This window comes from Sinohyriopsis cumingii, chromosome 1 (genome assembly GCF_028554795.1).
Source record: "Sinohyriopsis cumingii isolate HCF-2022 chromosome 1, ASM2855479v2, whole genome shotgun sequence".
In the NCBI taxonomy this organism is placed as follows: domain Eukaryota; kingdom Metazoa; phylum Mollusca; class Bivalvia; order Unionida; family Unionidae; genus Sinohyriopsis; species Sinohyriopsis cumingii.
The window spans coordinates 38533501-38545734 of NC_142961.1; positions in this window are offsets into that span (position 1 = coordinate 38533501).

Consider the following 12234-nt stretch of genomic DNA (forward strand, 5'->3'; position numbering starts at 1 on the left):
CGACGCACCACTCCCCCCGGAGAAATTCGGTGATATTCTTGAAAATCTTGGAGTACCAGATACAGCTACAGGTAGTGGTCTTGGTGGTCACATTACTTGTCCTAATAATATCATCAATGACGTATCACGGTTGGAAGTTCTCATCGGAGGAAGACGTGCCGGAAACAATTCTCGGGAGATTATAAATGAAGCCGCAGATATCTGTCAAAGATTATTTCAGCGCAGAATTATGGATATTGGTACTTACCGGGGGCTCATTAATGAACTCGTCGACGATTACCACAGCGACTAAGTTAGAGAAACAATAATTAAATAAAATGATCGTACACAATTCTCGCCCGCGCGTGACACAAGTCCGCGTAGTGAACTCGCGATTACCAGTCTACAGAGCAACCTACGGAGATGGTCTCGGTGATACGATTACTGGTTTGTTTTCAAGAATAGCCCCTAAAGTGATCCCGATTGCGAAACAATTGTCGATGAAAGCTATTGATGTTGTCAAGGATAAAGCCCTTGGAACTGTTGGTGATCTCGCCTCGAAAGCATTCACGTCAGTCCGGGATAGACTGGCGCGGTTAATTCGTAGACCAAAAAACCCACCACCGGTGAAACTGGCCAGTACTGAACTTATGCCCGCACACGTCAGTAAAGTAATAAATCAGGCTGCCAATCAAAAACTTGCAGAGCTTATAACCCAAACACCCGAACAAATAAATACAAGCTTTATATCAGGAAGTGGAATTTCTAGAAATAAAATTTCTCAAAGTGGACTTCGTTTTAGAAGATAATAACTTTTATATAAAATGTTCAAACGCATATCCGATCCCGCATTCGACATGGAAGCACCAACACTAAAGGATGAGTCTGTGCGTGATTATCAGTATTATTCGTACGAGGCAACAGTACCTGATCAACGGGGGCGAATTGAATTACGAGTTCAGGACACAAGTAGATATTTCCTACCCACGGAAGCATTTCTTGAAGTCACGGGTGAACTTGTAACAGATCCTGGTGGTGTAGCATACGGAGCTGGTGTTCGAGTTGGTTTTGTCAACAATGGTATCATGGCACTGTTCAAAAGTGCATCATACAACATTGACGGAAGAGAAATTGAAACGATTCAGGATAACGCTGATGTTGCCACAACAATCCTGGGATTGGCACGATACTCCGATGACTACACTAGATCAGCTGGGCCGACTATGATGTTCGCCAAGGATAATTCTGATCATCCCGATCATAGACCTACCGTTTTGAGACGACCAAAAAACCGTGCTGCCCCCAATCCCCTTCCCTCTGATGTAATAGAGGATTTACCTGTTCCCAATCCAGATTACAATCTTGGTTTTGCAACGCGCAAGGCAATGTTGTCAGAGCTCGATAGGAAATTTTCATGCGCGATTCCATTGTCGCACATCTTTGGATTCTGCAGAAATGTCCGAAAGGTTATCTTTGGAGCCAAACATACAGTTGTACTTAATCGAAAAAGTGATGACAATGACGCTCTCTGGCACGAATTATCGGATACCATTGCTCATACCACAGCACTCAAGGGTAAAGTAATACTATCAAAGCTCGCGTTGTGGATGCCAGTTATGACTCCATCGCTCGTCGAAGAACAGCGGTTACTTTCTTTCATGGACGCGGGCGGCAAATCTTTGATATCATGGTTGACAACAACAACAGATTCCATTCAAGGTTCTGGTGCTGGTCAATTCACGTGGCATATATCATCACAACAAGGAGTGTCGGCACCGCGTCATATTTTCATTGCACTTCAGAACAGCAGCAGAACGGGCGAACAAACACGATCGCATATGATATTTGACAAACTTGGTGTCACTGAGGTTTCGCTGCGAATAAACGGACATCAAGAACCATCCGAGGACATACTGATAGATTATGCAAACAATCAGGTCGCACGGGCATATCATCGTCTGATGTCATTTATGGGACGTGATCAAAATGTCGATACTGGTCTGCAAATATCCCAGCTGGATTTCACAACGTTGTATCCCATTTATTACTTCTCGTTGGAGCATCTTGATTTGGCTAAGCAATCTGTCGTTGATATACACTTCCGGGCTAATGTGGGTGAATTTCCCCCTGCAATTGTTGGTGCAAATGAGGTTGTGGGTCCTCCACTGATTCCAACTCAAATTGCAGGTCCTGCTGGTTTCAGAGCTGTCGCGGTTATACTCTCCGATAAAGCAATGCTGCTTGAAGGTGTTGGTGGTAGAATGAGAGTCATCGACGCCCCAGTGGAAAACATGTAAGTGAGCTCAATTAAATCAATCCTATTTTAAATAATGTCATACAATCACGTCAATGTTACTTTGACACAAAGTCAGATAAAGAAATTGCAATCAAAGAACGCAAGCACGTGCGGGACATCAATAACACTAAAACGAGATCAGATCACTGGTGGTCCAAACAAATTGTCGTTGACTAATACTCAGCTTAAACATTTTAATAAGGCACTAACAGCAAAAACCGGTGTCCGACTTGATTTCTCTGCGGCAGCTATCAAGGACATGACTAAAACCGGCGGAATATTTCCACTTTTACCAATACTTGCCGCGGCAATACCCGGATTGATTGCCGCATCTGTTCCCGTAGCAGCAAAAGCCGCAGCGTTAGGCGCAATTGGAACCGCAGCCGGAATGGCACTAAAGAAGGCAACCGGGAGCGGATACAAGAAAAAAAAGGGACGCGGTCTAAGACTACCAGGAACACCCCCGGCGTGGTATCCAAAGTGAAACATGAAATGTCCCGGGTGAAATATAAAGTGTTTCCATTGAAGCTTCCAGCTTCTAATTTTGATTTACTCGATGCTGTTAAAAAATTGCGTATAAAACATTTCAGAGGAGTATTTATGCGAGATCAATTACCGCAACAACCGAATAATCCAGAAACTGGCATTATCAATCTCGACAACAAAGATGGTCCGGGAACTCACTGGGTTGCTTACGCGATCGATCCACGCGGAATTATCTATTTTGATTCGTACGGTTTAGCACCGCCAGTTGAGTTTCTCAAGTATGTCAGCAGATTCTCCAAGAAATCGGAAGGATTTCCAATTCCAGTGTGGCAGTCGACGTTACCAACACAAACATTAATTGATCCGCCCATTTGTGGGAGCGAGGTTTTAAATGTTCTTGATGCAATCTCAAGAAATCCAGCAACGTCTCCTCATAAAGTAGTGTATGAATATACCGCAAATGCTAGCATTTGAAAAACAGCAATAAGAATAATGGTGGATATTTACGGAAGACCTTCACGAAGAGGTAACCCAAGCAGGGATGCCGATCTCTCAAAATATGCGACCCGAGATGAAGTCGATAATCTTTTGAATCTAGCCGGAGTTGACCCAGATGAAGTTGCTGTTTTTCAGGACAAGCAAGGAAAACTAAAAACTAGCAACATCAAGTGGAATGATTTAATCCGTAGGGTTATTGGAGCTACCAAGGATAACTTCGTTACATTTAGTGATAGCGGCCGGATCAAGGACTCGAATATATCAATCGTGAGCATCAAAGACAGTATTGATAAAGGTGTTGATAAATGTGTGAAAAAATCCGGCGACGTAATGACCGGAGAACTCAGTCTCGGCGGCAACAAAATAACCGCGTTAGCGAATCCCGAATCCGACCAGGATGCGTCAAACAAACAATACGTAGACATCGTCAACGGTAAACTAAATACGCTGCGGTCAGAGTATGATGTTCACGTGAGCGGGTTTAAAAGACTCCAAAGAAACTTTCAAAAAACTGGTGAGGCCGTTGATAAGTTCTTTGGGGCTCCTCCAGTCGTCGATGTAAAACTCGCTGATATCAAACAGCAGGATATCGTATCGGGTATTCCTGAGATCGTTAACAAAACCAGTTTGATTAAAGTTCCCACTGGAGTTACTCCCGGGCATATCACCAACATCGTATTCACGGTATTATCGGGATTCGCAACATGGTCACGACAAAATAACACTATCAAGTATACAGCAACAGCCACCGGTGTTTACAGGTTGTCTGTGTTTTCATCCGCTAAATTTGAAATCTTCACAACATATCCTTGGAGACATTCCACCGATAAGTATTCTGGGGTTTGCACTGTAATACTAAACAGCAACGCCGAGGAAACATTTATGCTTGAAGCCGAAGACGATAGTTTAACCGCAGCATCCTACTGGTTTTGTTTGGAATTCGTCGCTGCAACGCCTCAATTGGTCACTGCATAATTGAAACGCATGCGATTTAAATAATGTCAACGCAAACGCAAAGCGTTTCAACGCCGCGCGGGGACGAATACAGATACAATCAAGTCTGTGAGTGGCGATCAGAATTAAAAACCATCATCGACGAGCTTAATCGTAAAGTAAAGAAGTATAAACGCCGCGTTGTAGTATTAGATGTTATGGTTTATTCGGTATCTACCGCTGTTGCATCCGTGGGATTAATACTATCAGCGATAACTCCGGTGACTGCAGTAGTCGCTGCCACAATTTGTGTTTCTGTGACAACAACCACCGCCGGCGTCTTTGGAATAATAGCAAAAAAAATTTCATCATGCGCTAACACAAAACTGCATGATTACACGACAAAATTAACTATTGCCGTAGTAGCATATCAGAAATTGTCATCGCTGATATCATCAAGTCTCGACGACGGAACGATATCAGATTCTGAATTCACGGCGATGTCGGACGCGTACAATGACTATTTGAAAAGTTCAGTAAATAATAACGATGTCAACGGAACTGCTTCAACAAATAGCCACAAACACAACACCGGTAAGGACCACAATGATCTCAGCGAGTTCGACTAAACCCCAATTTGGTATTAATTTTCGAACTCCAATTCGGGTGAACGAAATCGCGTTAGCAAAGCTCAGTGTGTATCACAGCTGGCCCAATATCAGGTCGGAATCATTTTCCGGTCAGCAGCCGAATAATTCGTTTGTGTTCTCGCACCAAAATAAACCCAATGACGTTCCAGAATGGAATACTATTACACTTCCCACTGGGAGTTATCAGATCGAAGAAATCAATAATGAGATACAACGCCAAATAAAACGAATCACCGGCAAGGAATCCAAAATATCTATATCCGCACACGAACCAACGCTGTCTGCGGTTATTGAAATCGCATCACCGGGATACGCCGTGGATATTTATAACAGCTCAATCAGGACCGTATTAGGATGGCCCGGCGAGGTTAAACCGCGTCCGACCAAGTTGGATTTCGAGACCACCAACCAAGCACTACACGACCTCGAGTACAGCCATTATTTGGTCCTTGCAGATCAATTACAGGCAGGAAAAGTTACTTTTATGCCTGATACTTGGAGTATAAAAGCTCCGCGTGTTTACCGTCTAGATGATATAGAATCTGAATTATTTATTCCGATCAAGACCGCACATCAACGACAGCTAGAACTGTTGCGAGTATACTTTCAAGATTATACTCATGATTTAACAAGTCCGCGTGGCAGTATTATCACAACCATAGAAAAACTAAATAAACTCGCATCCGCGATGGAAATTATAAATGCAGGAATAATTAAGACTTTACTGGATTTTAAAGACCCCGTTGGTGATAATCAACGAGGGATAGCCAGAGCAGATTTTGCGATTAAATTTAATACCCGTGTAGATAAAATTCAAGAATTTGAATTTCCTGGATATAACGCACCCGTGCTGCAAGAATCAGTCCAGGATCTCATCGAGAAATCCCTTGAGGATATTATTACCGCGTACTCGCGAGCGCAGCCGGGGGTTCTCAAACACGACAACAGCACAACCTCGGACGGCAGACATGTCTCGCCGGGAATTGTAAATATCACCGACGTGATCACGGTCAATCTTGTATGTGATGTCATCGATGGCAGTTACACCACCGGAAGTGCAGGCACGACGACGGCCCAACAAGGGTTTATTCTGTACACATTCACACCAAAAGACCCCCCTGGGTTTCTGATTGTGCAAGAACCAATCAATGTGGTCTATCTACGGTGTCACAACGTGTGGTTGTCAACGATAAATTTCAAACTCGTCGACCAACACGGGAATTTGTTGGATTTGCGTGGTGAGACTGTGAGTATAAACCTGTTGGTGAAATCCTAGGCGTTTCCACATTTAAAAAATTGCAGTTGTGTATAATGCGCGAGTATATCCATGTCCGAGTTCGCATACATGACAAACAAATTCTCAACGCGGCAATCAGGACCGCATTTGGAACCGCTGGCGTTTCTGGAAACGTTAGAGTTTCTTCGGAACCTGACACTGTCGAATTCCCCGTCGGAATAGTCGTTGACAACCACGGCAACGAAGACTTCTTGCTGACACGGCCACAACAGGAACAGTTACAAAAGTATCACACGATCACAGTTTTTTGTGACCAAGAACACATCATGAACTATTCTCATTCATGTATTGATGTTTCCACACTTGAGCAAATTTTGAAACGCTAGCGTGGATGAGAAGTCAAAGACTTCCATGGAAACTCGAAGAGTTTCTCAGAAATGTTTCACATTTCCACAGTAGAATTTCAAAGACAAAAAAAAAATAATACTTTTTTTTTTACCCTTGGAAACTCACACTGGTGTTTCTGAAAACGCTGGCGTTTTTACGTTAGACTTGAGAAATGCTTAATGTATCCAGAAGTCCTTGCATTTCAGGAAACACTAGCGTGGATGAGAAGTCAGAGACTTCCAGAGAAGCCCCTTGGACTTCCACGTCGGAATTCTTTATTTGACTTTTTAACAATCTCACTCGGGAGTTAATTAATTTTTGAGTCTCATACTCGTGTGATAGTGTAAGACGAATACTTTCAACTGCACGCGTCAACGGGATAAATTCAGATACCTGTTCGTCAGTGATCGTGGCAAGTGATCTATAAATGCAATTTTGCAACATCTTAATGAACCTGTATCTCGCGGGAAGAGTATTCTTCTTCCCTGAGAGCTCATTCAAGGATTCAAAATCTGACATAATTGTTTCAGCGTCTGTTAAAATATTAAAACCTCGCTGCTTCAATTTTTGAATTTCATCAATTACGACATTAATACTCGTGTAATTCATATATTATAACCATTTTTTTTTATCTAACTGAGAAGTCATTGACTTTCTGCGTCTTTGACTTCCGAGTTGTCGACATAACAAAATGAGATTTTTTGTTTTAGTCGTTTTGAAAATGCTGTTTTGTTAATCCCAGCTGCGACATTCTGTACAGAAGGTGGACAAATATCGTAATACTTCGCGGCGGCGTATATCGACCGGAATACTATTTCGTCGCCGGTCTGTGTATTTGTAGACTTAATAGCCCGTTTTCCAACTTTTTTACTACGTCCTGTTTTACCTGACAGGCAGTTCTTGCTCTGGGTGACCATGCGAAGATTATTTATAGAGTTATCAAGTATGTTACCGTTAATGTGATCAATGACAAAACCATCCTTGATCAGTCCATGATGACATTCGTAAACGAAACGGTGACATAAATACTTCCTTGTGGGGCCAGTAAACATCAAATAACCAACATTATTTACAAAACCAACTGGTCGTCTTCGCGTGCAGTGTCGTACTACTCCGTCGCGGTTTGCTTCATAATTTGGAATAGTTGGATGTGCAGTGTAAACACTTGTCGTGAATTCTTGATTCATTATACATATAAGAAACCATTTATTTAATTCATAATTTATTTGAAAATTTATTTATGTAATCACGCTCCGAGAAATGCTTTGTTTGAGAAACGCTAGCGTTTCCAGAAGTCCCTTGCATTTCCAGAGAAGTCCCTTGCATTTCCAGAGAAGTCCCTTGGATTTCTGTATTTTTTTTATCATAATACCATTTTAGTGCTCGATAGCGTTTTCCACCACACGGTGAACATAATTGCGTTTTTCCTCGTGTTCCAGCATCACATTTGATACACGGCATCGGTCCTAAACTTCCACCGCGGACCTGCTGAGCATGTTGTCCGCAGTATTCGCGTCTGCATAATTTGTTACATGACGTGGTCGAATTTAATTTGATCCACTTGCATTGGTTCATTATAATATAATCATCTATTTAAATACTTTATTCTAACTATAATAATGAGTTTCTCAAGACTATCCAGAATAAAACCTGGAAATCTCCAATTCCCCCGAGGTCGATTCGATCTTGACCGGTTAACTTCTGATCGACGACGACGAGAACTCGCAGAGGTAATTGGTGTTATCAAGAACGCCAAGGAAGAGTTTCGTTGTGATGGTGCCGCACATGTGTGGTCTTCGTATAAAATCATTTCTGGAAACGCGAGCGTTTCTGAAAATGCCATCATTGATGGTACCATCAACGATACAATCGCGTCGGGTATAATTGGGTATCTCGATGATAAAAAATATTTCATTCAGATAAAATTTATTGTTGGCGTCGACGACGAGGAAACAGGGGAAACAACGTGGATTATCAGAGACAAACTAGACCCTGTTCTTGATGCCCGACACGGAAAGACCGTCGTCGTAACCAAAGACACAAACCCGGGAGTACTTGTTGGGATTGATACACCGTATTATGCCAGAGCGTATCCTATGACCGCAGTCATTTATGGAATTTATCCGATGAAGAAACCACGCGTTGATAAACTCAAACCGATGAAGATGTCATCGTCGCTGACAGAGTCAACGGGAATAAAATCCCCAGGGTTGAATTGTGTAGCCGAGCGAGTAATGGAACATTTTAAAAATGCCGCGCGAGGAAACGGCCTAACACCGCTAAGACAAACTAAAATAACAGCGTGGGCGGCAAAAGTAGCACACGAAGGAGCGTCAATAAATGATGTTGCCGAGCTCGAACGATTACTAAAATTTCCTATAACGGTTTCATCGTTGACCGGTGAGGTATTGTACAAGAGTAAATACGATTCCCGTGGAGCACCAATAACTATTATCGATCATAACAGTCACGCCTGGACTGACTCGGTTAGGATATTTCCTCGAGACCGTGTTGTAAAGTATTATCCCGAGTTGGAAGTCAAAGACTTCTTGGAAAATGCCAGCGGGGGAACCACTAGTGGTTCTATGTTTGATTTTATTTATCAGATAAGTAAAACCGATCCAGTGTCTGTGTGGTTATTCCGAAGTGACCTCGAGGGAGAGTTTGATCAGTTTGTGAAACCCAACGGGGAGGTATACAGAACGGCGGCATTACATCACGAAATGAAAAAACTCGCAGAAAAATATCATGCGACGAACACTGATACGTTACTGACGCAGTGTTTTACTGTCCCGGGTGTTGTCACGCATATAGCCCGAGAACGAAATTCATGGAGACCAACCCCGAAGAGTTTTCTCGAGGATATTCAACAGAGCTGTATCGAATACGGACACGGTGGTTTGTGGAATACCCAGTATGATCACCGCGATATGATATCCGTGGATATGACGGCGTGTTATCCAGGAAGTTTTCTTGGGCGCGGAGAATGTAGTGAGTATTTTAAACGGTTTGGTCATATTACAAGCTCGATGACAAGAGTTGCTGTAAACGGACCATTGCCTGATTTTGACCTGACCGGGGTTGCTTGTGTGTCGTCGTTTAAACTCGCTACGGGTTTACATCCTGTGTGTTATGTTTGGTTTGGCAGACATTTCGTTGAGAAGCGATGGGCACCGATAGTGTTATTGCGATACATGCTTGACAGTCAAATACTGTTGTCGCTGACGGTCAGTACCGCGATTATATGCTATGATCGTCAAACCGAAGTTTGGTTGCCAACTCCGCAAGTCATCGAAGAAACTGATAATTTCCAAGAATATCCAGAATCGTTTATCGACACTATCATCGAAAGAGCTCCCCGAACTGATGAAAGCACCGCAAAAGATCTAGGACGAAGAATAATAGGAAAATTTACTCAAGGTGGAGCGTATGATCATAAATTACATCATAGTCGATTAATCATGGACGAGGCCGAATTGGATCTTATTGTCGCTGATGCCGCCACGAATAATACGTTTTGTACCCGCGAAGATGTGTTTCTGTCAAACGGGGAAAAATTAGGAACTGTTGTTAGTTACATCGACGGAGAATCATCTCAGTATGCACATTTGAGATCTTCGATGCTCGCTCTTGTATCAATAAATCTACTGTCGATGATCAATAGGTTTCCCGGTGCCGCAGTGAGAGTTGCAACGGATTCATTCTATATCGATAAAAAACACTCAGCGGCGTTGAATAAGGTTATACCGAATGATCCATCGTGGGGTTCATGGAGAATAAAAAATGAAATGTTGCATGGATATTGTGAATCAGCTGATGTTGAAATCGAGGATGAATATCGCGGCGCAGAAATATCCCGAGAATTATCAGTTTCTTCGACAACTTCGCTGCCATCGGTGTACGATCCTGTTGTGAGACATAGAACAGTTTATCTCAACGGGGCTGGTGGTTCCGGTAAGACAACTCGCGCGATTGAATTATTTAGAAACTCTGACATGATTGTGCTAACTCCCACACATAGACTTGCCAGGGAGATGCGACAACGGGGTGTTAATGCGTGTACGTATCACAGTTTTTTCAAATACAGCGGTGGAACGTGGACACCTGAACGAATGGGAACGAAGTATATCCCTGGAATAATCATCTGGGATGAGATAGACACTGTCCCGTTGGATACATTAAAACAGTTTCTGGATTGGCTGCTAAAGAAAAATACCGCAGTTGTTATGTGCGGCGATCATGGTCAACCACCACCGTTTGTCGGTGAATCTCCACACGAGTGGCTAAAAACCTTTGTAGACTACTATGAGGAAATAACTAGCGATATTAGAGCACTCGATGAAACACTGAAAACATTTAAGGCGCTGATCAGACTACAACCTGATAAAGTCCAGTGTGAGATAATGCGCGAAATAATTCCAGAGACGATCATGAGCGACTTCGAGGAAATGTGGAACCCGAGTGATCTCATAGTGGTAAGTAGAAAGATAGTCAGGGACACACTTCAGCAGCGGTTATTTCAGTTACACCAGAAGAAATTTCCAATGCTGGTAGTGCCATTGTGTTATAGACCAGCTGATACGCGATTGCAGAATATCGACGTTGATATACCTGGAAGATCGGAAAAACAGAATTTAGTATTAAATGATATTATCACAGTTGATATTGATGTTGTTGAACAGGCATTGAAAATGAATAAATCCCCGTGGACGCTAGGATACGCTATGACCATCCACAGTTCGCAAGGATTAACCATTTCAGATACAACAGTTTGGATCGTTGATGATCGCATCGAGTGGTCAAATTTAGTTTATTTGGCCGTGTCTAGAGTAACAAGGATGGGTCAGTTACGAAGAATTGTATTAGGTAGTGTTATCAATGACAAAAAAAAAATGGTAACGGGTTTGATCACTTTCACGAATCACTTTCACGAATCACTTTAATGATTGAATCACTTTAGTGATTTAGGTGGTAATTGTGTATCCGCGGGAATCACCTGAAGTTGCTCGCGTGTAAATCCACGTTGAGGAGCAGTCGAATCTAATCTGTAGACGGGTGGTCTTGGAAATCTTTGATTTCCCCCGATTGATCTGATTATACTAGATATTTTATGTGTAGTAACACTCCATATGGGATCGGTTGCTCTTTTTTTTCCTCCTTCTAGTTCGCCTGGTTCGTATAAATATCTGACGGTGACATTACCCAGTGTCGCTGGCATTGAAACATGTCCGGCGCGGGGTATTTTTTTTTGAAAAACGCCTTGTGTTTTCGTGATTGCATTTACAGGTTTCATGTTTATTGTTCTAGTAATCTCATTATTTAGTGCGTGGATCACGTTTGGCAGTCTTGCAACCCATTCACGAGATCGTGTATCGTAAATGAATTCCCTCGCGTACTGGTATCCGAATAATCTCTCAGCGAGTGTTCTATTAAATCGCTCAACAATTGCCTGATCGCGATGAATTTCAGTATGTCCTCGTCGTATAACAACGTTATGCTGCTTTGTCAACGATGAAACCTCTCCATGAAATTCCTTGCCGGGATCAACTTGTAATAATCGTGGCCAGTTTAGAGGCCCTCGTTGATAAACTCGTTTAAACGCAGAGGCGACTTCGGACGCTGTCTTTGTTGTTAGCGGCTCTGCTTCTTTGTATCTACTGGCAACATCAACTACTGTTAGCGCGTATTTGTATGTTCGGCCACGGACAGTATCATGAGGCAGGAATAGTATGTCAGCCTGATGAACTTCATTGGGGATATTAACATCA